The following is an 11,487-nucleotide window of genomic DNA, read 5'->3' on the forward strand; positions in this document are numbered from 1 at the left end:
TCTAGTGATTGAACAGCTTGTCTTTAGAGTGTGTAACAGTGTAGTGATAGAACAGCTTGTCTTTAGAGTGTGTAACAGTCTAGTGATAGAACTTGTCTTTAGAGTGTGTAACAGTCTAGTGCTAGAACAGCTTGTCTTTAGAGTGTCTAACAGTCTAGTGATAGAACGTCTTGTCTTTAGAGTGTGTAACAGTCTAGTGATAGATCTTTAGAACAGTCTAGTGCTTTGTCTTCAGAGTGTGTAACAGTCTAGTGATAGAACATCTTTAGAGTGTGTAACAGTCTAGTGATAGAACAGAGTGTGTTACAGTGTGTCTTTAGAGTGTGTAACAGTCTAGTGATAGAACAGCTTGTCTTTAGAGTGTGTAACAGTCTAGTGATAGAATGTCTTTAGAGTGTGTAACAGTCTAGTGCTAGAACAGCTTGTCTTTAGAGTGTGTAACATTCTAGTGATAGAACGTCTTTAGAGTGTGTAACAGTGTAGTGATAGAACAGCTTGTCTTTAGAGTGTGTAACAGTGTAGTGATTGAACGTCTTTAGAGTGTGTAACAGTCTAGTGCTAGAACAGCTTGTCTTTAGAGTGTGGAACAGTCTAGTGATAGAACAGCTCTTTAGAGTGTGTAACAGTCTAGTGATAGAACGTCTTTAGAGTGTAACAGTCTAGTGATTGAACAGTCTTTAGAGTGTGTAACAGTCTAGTGATAGAACGTCTTTAGAGTGTGTAACAGTCTAGTGATAGAACGTCTTTAGAGTGTGTAACAGTCTAGTGATTGAACAGCTTGTCTTTAGAGTGTGTAACAGTGTAGTGATAGAACAGCTTGTCTTTAGAGTGTGTAACAGTCTAGTGATAGAACAGCTTGTCTTTAGAGTGTGTAACAGTCTAGTGCTAGAACAGCTTGTCTTTAGAGTGTGTAACAGTCTAGTGATAGAACGTCTTTCGTGTGTAACAGTCTAGTGATAGAACAGCTTGTCTTTAGAGTGTGTAACAGTCTAGTGATAGAACAGCTTGTCTTTAGAGTGTGTAACAGTCTAGTGATAGAACAGCTTGTCTTAAGAGTGTGTAACAGTCTAGTGATTGAACAGCTTGTCTTTAGAGTGTGTAGCAGTCTAGTCATAGAACAGCTTGTCTTTAGAGTGTGTAACAGTCTAGTGATAGTACAGCTTGTCTTTAGAGTGTGTAACAGTCTAGTGATTGAACAGCTTGTCTTTAGAGTGTGTAACAGTCTAGTGATAGAACGTCTTTAGAGTGTGTAACAGTCTAGTGCTAGAACAGCTTGTCTTTAGAGTGTGTAACAGTCTAGTGATAGAACAGCTTGTCTTTAGAGTGTGTAGCAGTCTAGTGATAGAACAGCTTGTCTTTAGAGTGTGTAACAGTCTAGTGATAGTACAGCTTGTCTTTAGAGTGTGTAACAGTGTAGTGATAGAACAGCTTGTCTTTAGAGTGTGTAACAGTCTAGTGATAGAACGTCTTTAGTGTGTAACAGTCTAGTGCTAGAACAGCTTGTCTTTAGAGTGTGTAACAGTCTAGTGATAGAACAGCTTGTCTTTAGAGTGTGTAACAGTCTAGTGATAGAACGTCTTTAGAGTGTGTAACAGTCTAGTGATAGAACAGCTTGTCTTTAGAGTGTAACAGTCTAGTGATAGAACAGCTTGTCTTTAGAGTGTGTAACAGTCTAGTGCTAGAACAGCTTGTCTTAAGAGTGTGTAACAGTCTAGTGATTGAACAGCTTGTCTTTAGAGGATTTGTAGCAGTCTAGTCATAGAACAGCTTGTCTTTAGAGTGTGTAACAGTCTAGTGATAGGACAGCTTGTCTTTAGAGTGTGTAACAGTGTAGTGATAGAACAGCTTGTCTTTAGAGTGTGTAACAGTCTAGTGATTGAACAGCTTGTCTTTAGAGTGTGTAACAGTGTAGTGATAGAACAGCTTGTCTTTAGAGTGTGTAACAGTCTAGTGATAGAACGTCTTTCGAGTGTGTAACAGTCTAGTGATAGAACGTCTTTAGAGTGTGTAACAGTCTAGTGATTGAACAGCTTGTCTTTAGAGTGTGTAACAGTCTAGTGATAGAACAGCTTGTCTTAAGAGTGTGTAACAGTCTAGTGATTTAACAGCCTGTCTTTAGAGTGTGTAACAGTCTAGTCATAGAACAGCTTGTCTTTAGGGTGTGTAACAGTCTAGTGATAGTACAGCTTGTCTTTAGAGTGTGTAACAGTCTAGTGATTGAACAGCTTGTCTTTAGAGTGTCTAACAGTCTAGTCATAGAACAGCTTGTCTTTAGGGTGTGTAACAGTCTAGTGATAGTACAGCTTGTCTTTAGATTGTGTAACAGTCTAGTGATTGAACAGCTTGTCTTTAGAGTGTCTAACAGTCTAGTGATTGAACAGCTTGTCTTTAGAGTGTGTAACAGTCTAGTGATTGAACAGCTTGTCTTTAGAGTGTGTAACAGTTTAGTGATTGAACAACTTGTCTTTAGAGTGTGTAACAGTCTAGTGATAGAACAGCTATCTTTAGAGTGTGTAACAGTCTAGTGATTGAACAGCTTGTCTTTAGAGTGTGTAACAGTTTAGTGATTGAACAGCTTGTCTTTAGAGTGTGTAACAGTCTAGTGATAGAACAGCTTGTCTTTAGAGTGTGTAACAGTGTAGTGATTGAACAGCTTGTCTTTAGAGTGTGTAACAGTGGTGATAGAACAGCTTGTCTTTAGAGTGTGTAACAGTCTAGTGATAGAACGTCTTTCGAGTGTGTAACAGTCTAGTGCTAGAACAGCTTGTCTTTAGAGTGTGTAACAGTCTAGTGATAGAACGTCTTTAGAGTGTGTAACAGTCTAGTGATTGAACAGCTTGTCTTTAGAGTGTGTAACAGTGTAGTGATAGAACAGCTTGTCTTTAGAGTGTGTAACAGTCTAGTGATAGAACGTCTTTAGAGTGTGTAACAGTCTAGTGCTAGAACAGCTTGTCTTTAGAGTGTGTAACAGTCTAGTGATAGAACGTCTTGTCTTTAGAGTGTGTAACAGTCTAGTGATAGAACGTCTTTAGAGTGTGTAACAGTCTAGTGCTAGAACAGCTTGTCTTCAGAGTGTGTAACAGTCTAGTGATAGAACGTCTTTAGAGTGTGTAACAGTCTAGTGATAGAACGTCTTTTAGAGTGTGTTACAGTGTAGTGATTGAACGTCTTTAGAGTGTGTAACAGTGTAGTGATAGAACAGCTTGTCTTTAGAAACAGTCTAGTGATCTTTCGAGTGTGTAACAGTCTAGTGCTAGAACAGCTTGTCTTTAGAGTGTGTAACATTCTAGTGATAGAACGTCTTTAGAGTGTGTAACAGTGTAGTGATAGAACATCTTTAGAGTGTGTAACAGTCTAGTGATAGAACGTCTTTAGAGTGTGTAACAGTCTAGTGCTAGAACAGCTTGTCTTTAGAGTGTGGAACAGTCTAGTGATAGAACGTCTTTAGAGTGTGTAACAGTCTAGTGATTGAACGTCTTTAGAGTGTGTAACAGTCTAGTGATTGAACAGCTTGTCTTTAGAGTGTGTAACAGTCTAGTGATAGAACGTCTTTAGAGTGTGTAACAGTCTAGTGATTGAACGTCTTTAGAGTGTGTAACAGTCTAGTGATTGAACAGCTTGTCTTTAGAGTGTGTAACAGTGTAGTGATAGAACAGCTTGTCTTTAGAGTGTGTAACAGTCTAGTGATAGAACGTCTTTCGAGTGTGTAACAGTCTAGTGCTAGAACAGCTTGTCTTTAGAGTGTGTAACAGTCTAGTGATAGAACGTCTTTCGAGTGTGTAACAGTCTAGTCATAGAACAGCTTGTCTTTAGAGTGTGTAACAGTCTAGTGATAGAACAGCTTGTCTTTAGAGTGTGTAACAGTCTAGTGATAGAACAGCTTGTCTTAGAGTGTGTAACAGTCTAGTGATTGAACAGCTTGTCTTTAGAGTGTGTAGCAGTCTAGTCATAGAACAGCTTGTCTTTAGACAGTCTAGTGATAGTACAGCTTGTCTTTAGAGTGTGTAACAGTGTAGTGATTGAACAGCTTGTCTTTAGAGTGTGTAACAGTCTAGTGATAGAACGTCTTTAGAGTGTGTAACAGTCTAGTGCTAGAACAGCTTGTCTTTAGAGTGTGTAACAGTCTAGTGATAGAACAGCTTGTCTTTAGAGTGTGTAGCAGTCTAGTCATAGAACAGCTTGTCTTTAGAGTGTGTAACAGTCTAGTGATAGTACAGCTTGTCTTTAGAGTGTGTAACAGTGTAGTGATAGAACAGCTTGTCTTTAGAGTGTGTAACAGTCTGAAGTGATAGAACGTCTTTATGTGTAACAGTCTAGTGCTAGAACAGCTTGTCTTTAGAGTGTGTAACAGTCTAGTGATAGAACAGCTTGTCTTTAGAGTGTGTAACAGTCTAGTGATAGAGCGTCTTTTTTGAGAGTGTGTAGCAGTCTAGTGATAGAACAGCTTGTCTTTAGAGTGTGTAACAGTCTAGTGATAGAACAGCTTGTCTTTAGAGTGTGTAACAGTCTAGTGATAGAACAGCTTGTCTTAAGAGTGTGTAACAGTCTAGTGATTGAACAGCTTGTCTTTAGAGTTTGTAGCAGTCTAGTCATAGAACAGCTTGTCTTTAGAGTGTGTAACAGTCTAGTGATAGGACAGCTTGTCTTTAGAGTGTGTAACAGTGTAGTGATAGAACAGCTTGTCTTTAGAGTGTGTAACAGTCTAGTGATTGAACAGCTTGTCTTTAGAGTGTGTAACAGTGTAGTGATAGAACAGCTTGTCTTTAGAGTGTGTAACAGTCTAGTGATAGAACGTCTTTCGAGTGTAACAGTCTAGTGATAGAACGTCTTTAGAGTGTGTAACAGTCTAGTGATTGAACAGCTTTGTCTTTAGAGTGTGTAACAGTCTAGTGATAGAACAGCTTGTCTTAAGAGTGTGTAACAGTCTAGTGATTTTAACAGCCTGTCTTTAGAGTGTGTAACAGTCTAGTCATAGAACAGCTTGTCTTTAGGGTGTGTAACAGTCTAGTGATAGTACAGCTTGTCTTTAGAGTGTGTAACAGTCTAGTGATTGAACAGCTTGTCTTTAGAGTGTCTAACAGTCTAGTCATAGAACAGCTTGTCTTTAGGTGTAACAGTCTAGTGATAGTACAGCTTGTCTTTAGATTGTGTAACAGTCTAGTGATTGAACAGCTTGTCTTTAGAGTGTCTAACAGTCTAGTGATTGAACAGCTTGTCTTTAGAGTGTGTAACAGTCTAGTGATTGAACAGCTTGTCTTTAGAGTGTGTAACAGTTTAGTGATTGAACAACTTGTCTTTAGAGTGTGTAACAGTCTAGTGATAGAACAGCTTGTCTTTAGAGTGTGTAACAGTCTAGTGATTGAACAGCTTGTCTTTAGAGTGTGTAACAGTTTAGTGATTGAACAACTTGTCTTTAGAGTGTGTAACAGTCTAGTGATAGAACAGCTTGTCTTTAGAGTGTGTAACAGTGTAGTGATAAACGTCTTTAGAGTGTAACAGTCTAGTGATAGAACGTCTTTAGAGTGTGTAACAGTGTAGTGATTGAACGTCTTTAGAGTGTGTAACAGTGTAGTGATAGAACAGCTTGTCTTTAGAGTGTGTAACAGTGTAGTGATAGAACAGCTTGTCTTTAGAGTGTGTAACAGTCTAGTGATAGAACGTCTTTCGAGTGTGTAACAGTCTAGTGATAGAACAGCTTGTCTTATTTTTAGAGTGTGTAACAGTCTAGTGATAGAACGTCTTTAGAGTGTGTAACAGTGTAGTGATTGAACTTTTTAGAGTGTGTAACAGTGTAGTGATTGAACAGCTTGTCTTTAGAGTGTGTAACAGTCTAGTGATAGAACAGCTTGTCTTTAGAGTGTGTAACAGTCTAGTGATAGAACGTCTTTAGAGTGTGTAACAGTCTAGTGATAGTACAGCTTGTCTTTAGCGTGTGTAACAGTCTAGTGATTGAACAGCTTGTCTTTAGAGTGTGTAACAGTCTATTGATAGAACGTCTTTAGAGTGTAACAGTCTAGTGATAGAACAGCTTGTCTTAAGAGTGTGTAACAGTCTAGTGATTGAACAGCTTCTGTCTTTAGAGTGTGTAACAGTCTAGTCATAGAACAGCTTGTCTTTAGAGTGTGTAACAGTCTAGTGATAGTACAGCTTGTCTTTAGCGTGTGTAACAGTCTAGTGATTGAACAGTTGTCTTTAGAGTGTGTAACAGTCTAGTGATAGAACTCTTTAGTGATAGAACAGCTTGTCTTTTAGAGTGTGTAACAGTCTAGTGCTAGAACAGCTTGTCTTTAGTCTTAGTGATAGAAGTCTTTAGAGTGTGTAACAGTGTAGTGATTGAACGTCTTTAGAGTGTGTAACAGTGTAGTGATAGAACAGCTTGTCTTCAGAGTGTGTAACAGTCTAGTGATAGAACGTCTTTAGAGTGTGTAACAGTCTGGTGATAGTACAGCTTGTCTTTAGAGTGTGTAACAGTCTAGTGATTGAACAGCTTGTCTTTAGAGCGTGTAACAGTTTAGTGATTGAACAACTTGTCTTTAGAGTGTGTAACAGTCTAGTGATAGAACAGCTTGTCTTTAGAGTGTGTAACAGTCTAGTGATAGAACGTCTTTAGAGTGAGTAACAGTCTAGTGATAGAACGTCTTTAGAGTGTGTAACAGTCTAGTGCTAGAACAGCTTGTCTTTAGAGTGTGTAACAGTCTAGTGATAGAACGTCTTTCGAGTGTGTAACAGTCTAGTGCTAGAACAGCTTGTCTTTAGAGTGTGGAACAGTCTAGTGATAGAACGTCTTTAGAGTGTGTAACAGTCTAGTGATTGAACAGCTTGTCTTTAGAGTGTGTAACAGTCTAGTGATTGAACGTCTTTAGAGTGTGTAACAGTGTAGTGATAGAACAGCTTGTCTTTAGAGTGTGTAACAGTCAGTGTAGTGATAGAACAGCTTGTCTTTAGAGTGTGTAACAGTCTAGTGAACAGTAGTACAGCTTGTCTTTAGAGTGTGTAACAGTGTAGTGATAGAACAGCTTGTCTTTTTAGAGTGTGTAGCAATGTAACAGTCTAGAGCGTGATATAAACGTCTTTAGTGTGTAACATAGTCTAGTGCTAGAACAGCTTGTCTTTAGAGTGTAACAGTCTAGTGATAGAACAGCTTGTCTTTAGAGTGTGTAGCAGTCTAGTGATAGAACAGCTTGTCTTTAGAGTGTGTAACAGTCTAGTGATAGAACAGCTTGTCTTTAGAGTGTGTAACAGTCTAGTGATAGAACAGCTTGTCTTAAGAGTGTGTAACAGTCTCAGTGATTGAACAGCTTGTCTTTAGAGTTTGTAGCAGTCTAGTCATGGAACAGCTTGTCTTTAGAGTGTGTAACAGTCTAGTGATAGGACAGCTTGTCTTTAGAGTGTGTAACAGTGTAGTGATAGAACAGCTTGTCTTTAGAGTGTAACAGTCTAGTGATTGAACAGCTTGTCTTAGAGTGTGTAACAGTGTAGTGATAGAACAGCTTGTCTTTAGAGTGTGTAACAGTCTAGTGATAGAACGTCTTTCGAGTGTGTAACAGTCTAGTGATAGAACGTCTTTAGAGTGTGTAACAGTCTAGTGATTGAACAGCTTGTCTTTAGAGTGTGTAACAGTCTAGTGATAGAACAGCTTGTCTTAAGAGTGTGTAACAGTCTAGTGATTTAACAGCCTGTCTTTAGAGTGTGTAACAGTCTAGTCATAGAACAGCTTGTCTTTAGGGTGTAACAGTCTAGTGATAGTACAGCTTGTCTTTAGAGTGTGTAACAGTCTAGTGATTGAACAGCTTGTCTTTAGAGTGTCTAACAGTCTAGTCATAGAACAGCTTGTCTTTAGGGTGTAACAGTCTAGTGATAGTACAGCTTGTCTTTAGATTGTGTAACAGTCTAGTGATTGAACAGCTTGTCTTTAGAGTGTCTAACAGTCTAGTGATTGAACAGCTTGTCTTTAGAGTGTGTAACAGTCTAGTGATTGAACAGCTTGTCTTTAGAGTGTGTAACAGTTTAGTGATTGAACAACTTGTCTTTAGAGTGTGTAACAGTCTAGTGATAGAACAGCTTGTCTTTAGAGTGTGTAACAGTCTAGTGATTGAACAGCTTGTCTTTAGAGTGTGTAACAGTTTAGTGATTGAACAACTTGTCTTTAGAGTGTGTAACAGTCTAGTGATAGAACAGCTTGTCTTTAGAGTGTAACAGTGTAGTGATAGAACGTCTTTAGAGTGTAACAGTCTAGTGATAGAACGTCTTAGAGTGTGTAACAGTGTAGTGATTGAACGTCTTTAGAGTGTGTAACAGTGTAGTGATAGAACAGCTTGTCTTTAGAGTGTGTAACAGTGTAGTGATAGAACAGCTTGTCTTTAGAGTGTGTAACAGTCTAGTGATAGAACGTCTTTAGTGTGTAACAGTCTAGTGGTAGAACAGCTTGTCTTATTTTAGAGTGTGTAACAGTCTAGTGATAGAACGTCTTTAGAGTGTGTAACAGTCTAGTGATTGAACAGCTTTTCTTTGGAGTGTGTAACAGTCTAGTGATTGAACAGCTTGTCTTTAGAGTGTGTAACAGTCTAGTGATAGAACAGCTTGTCTTTAGAGTGTGTAACAGTCTAGTCATAGAACAGCTTGTCTTTAGAGTGTGTAACAGTCTAGTGATAGTACAGCTTGTCTTTAGCGTGTGTAACAGTCTAGTGATTGAACAGCTTGTCTTTAGAGTGTGTAACAGTCTATTGATAGAACGTCTTTAGAGTGTGTAACAGTCTAGTGATAGAACAGCTTGTCTTAAGAGTGTGTAACAGTCTAGTGATTGAACAGCTTGTCTTTAGAGTGTGTAACAGTCTAGTCATAGAACAGCTTGTCTTTAGAGTGTGTAACAGTCTAGTGATAGTACAGCTTGTCTTTAGCGTGTGTAACAGTCTAGTGATTGAACAGCTTGTCTTTAGAGTGTGTAACAGTCTAGTGATAGAACATCTTTAGAGTGAGTAACAGTCTAGTGATAGCACGTCTTTAGAGTGTGTAACAGTCTAGTGCTAGAACAGCTTGTCTTTAGAGTGTGTAACAGTCTAGTGATAGAACGTCTTTAGAGTGTGTAACAGTCTAGTGATAGTACAGCTTGTCTTTAGAGTGTGTAACAGTCTAGTGATTGAACAGCTTGTCTTTAGAGCGTGTAACAGTTTAGTGATTGAACAACTTGTCTTTAGAGTGTGTAACAGTCTAGTGATAGAACAGCTTGTCTTTAGAGTGTGTAACAGTCTAGTGATAGAACGTCTTTAGAGTGAGTAACAGTCTAGTGATAGAACGTCTTTAGAGTGTAACAGTCTAGTGCTAGAACAGCTTGTCTTTAGAGTGTGTGTAACAGTCTAGTGATAGAACGTCTTTCGAGTGTGTAACAGTCTAGTGCTAGAACAGCTTGTCTTTAGAGTGTGGAACAGTCTAGTGATAGAACGTCTTTAGAGTGTGTAACAGTCTAGTGTTTGAACAGCTTGTCTTTAGAGTGTGTAACAGTCTAGTGATTGATCAGATGTCTTTAGAGTGTGTAACAGTGTAGTGCTAGAACAGCTTGTCTTTAGAGTGTGTAACAGTCTAGTGCTAGAACAGCTTGTCTTTAGAGTGTGTAACAGTCTAGTGATAGAACGTCTTTAGAGTGTGTAACAGTGTAGTGATAGAACAGCTTGTCTTTAGAGTGTGTAACAGTCTAGTGATATAACGTCTTTAGAGTGTGTAACAGTGTAGTGATAGAACAGCTTGTCTTTAGAGTGTAACAGTCTAGTGATAGAACGTCTTTTTCGAGTGTGTGTAACAGTCTAGTGCTAGAACAGCTTGTCTTTAGAGTGTAACAGTCTAGTGATAGAACGTCTTTAGAGTGTGTAACAGTGTAGTGATAGAACAGCTTGTCTTTAGAGTGTAACAGTCTAGTGATAGAACGTCTTTCGAGTGTGTAACAGTCTAGTGCTAGAACAGCTTGTCTTTAGAGTGTGGAACAGTCTAGTGATAGAACGTCTTTAGAGTGTGTAACAGTCTAGTGATTGAACAGCTTGTCTTTAGAGTGTGTAACAGTCTAGTCATAGAACAGCTTGTCTTTAGAGTGTGTAACAGTCTAGTGATTGAACAGCTTGTCTTTAGAGTGTGTAACAGTCTAGTGATAGAACGTATTTAGAGTGTGTAACAGTGTAGTGATAGAACAGCTTGTCTTTAGAGTATGTAACAGTCTAGTCATAGAACAGCTTGTCTTTAGAGTGTGTAACAGTCTAGTGATAGAACAGCTTGTCTTAAGAGTGTGTAACAGTCTAGTGATTGAACATCTTGTCTTTAGAGTGTGTAACAGTCTAGTGATAGTACAGCTTGTCTTTAGAGTGTGTAACAGTCTAGTGATAGAACGTCTTTCGAGTGTGTAAAAGTCTAATGCTAGAACAGCTTGTCTTTAGAGTGTGTAACAGTCTAGGGATTGAACAGCTTGTCTTTAGAGTGTGTAACAGTCTAGTGATAGAACAGCTTGTCTTTAGAGTGTGTAACAGTCTAGTGATAGAACAGCTTGTCTTTAGAGTGTGTAACAGTCTAGTGATTGAACGTCTTTAGAGTGTGTAACAGTGTAGTGAATAGAACAGCTTGTCTTTAGAGTGTGTAACAGTCTAGTGATAGAACGTCTTTAGAGTGTCTAACAGTCTAGTGATTGAACAGCTTGTCTTTAGAGTTTGTAGCAGTCTAGTGATAGAACGTCTTTAGAGTGTGTAACAGTCGACTGGTAGAACGTCTTCAGAGTGTGTAACAGTGTAGTGATTGAACAGCTTGTCTTTAGAGTGTGTAACAGTCTAGTGATAGAACAGCTTGTCTTTAGAGTGTGTAACAGTCTAGTCATAGAACAGCTTGTCTTTAGAGTGTGTAACAGTCTAGTGATTGAACAGCTTGTCTTTAGAGTGTGTAACAGTCTAGTGATAGAACATCTTTAGAGTGAGTAACAGTCTAGTGATAGAACGTCTTTAGAGTGTGTAACAGTCTAGTGCTAGAACAGCTTGTCTTTAGAGTGTGTAACAGTCTAGTGATAGAACGTCTTTAGAGTGTGTAACAGTGTAGTGATTGAACAGCTTGTCTTCAGAGTGTGTAACAGTCTAGTGATAGAACATCTTTAGAGTGTGTAACAGTCTAGTGATAGAACGTCTTTAGAGTGTGTAACAGTGTAGTGATTGAACAGCTTGTCTTCAGAGTGTGTAACAGTCTAGTGATAGAACAGCTTGTCTTTAGAGTGTGTAACAGTCTAGTGATAGAACGTCTTTAGAGTGTGTAACAGTCTAGTGATAGAACATCTTTAGAGTGTGTAACAGTCTAGTGATAGAACGTCTTTAGAGTGTGTAACAGTGTAGTGATTGAACAGCTTGTCTTCAGAGTGTGTAACAGTCTAGTGATAGAACAGCTTGTCTTTAGAGTGTGTAACAGTCTGGTGATAGAACGTCTTTAGAGTGTGTAACAGTGTAGTGATTGAACAGCTTGTCTTCAGAG

General features: G+C 38.7%; 1 protein-coding gene across 29 annotated transcripts in view; it reads left to right on the forward strand.

Annotated features, from left to right (window-relative positions):
* The window catches only part of LOC118379958 (forkhead box protein I1-ema-like), a 35,393-nt gene that overhangs the window by 17,831 nt on the left and 6,075 nt on the right, over nt 1–11,487 (forward strand). The gene's annotated exons all lie outside the window — the stretch shown is intronic.

The sequence above is a fragment of the Oncorhynchus keta genome, chromosome 4 (assembly GCF_023373465.1).
Source record: "Oncorhynchus keta strain PuntledgeMale-10-30-2019 chromosome 4, Oket_V2, whole genome shotgun sequence".
Taxonomy (NCBI): Eukaryota; Metazoa; Chordata; class Actinopteri; order Salmoniformes; family Salmonidae; genus Oncorhynchus; species Oncorhynchus keta.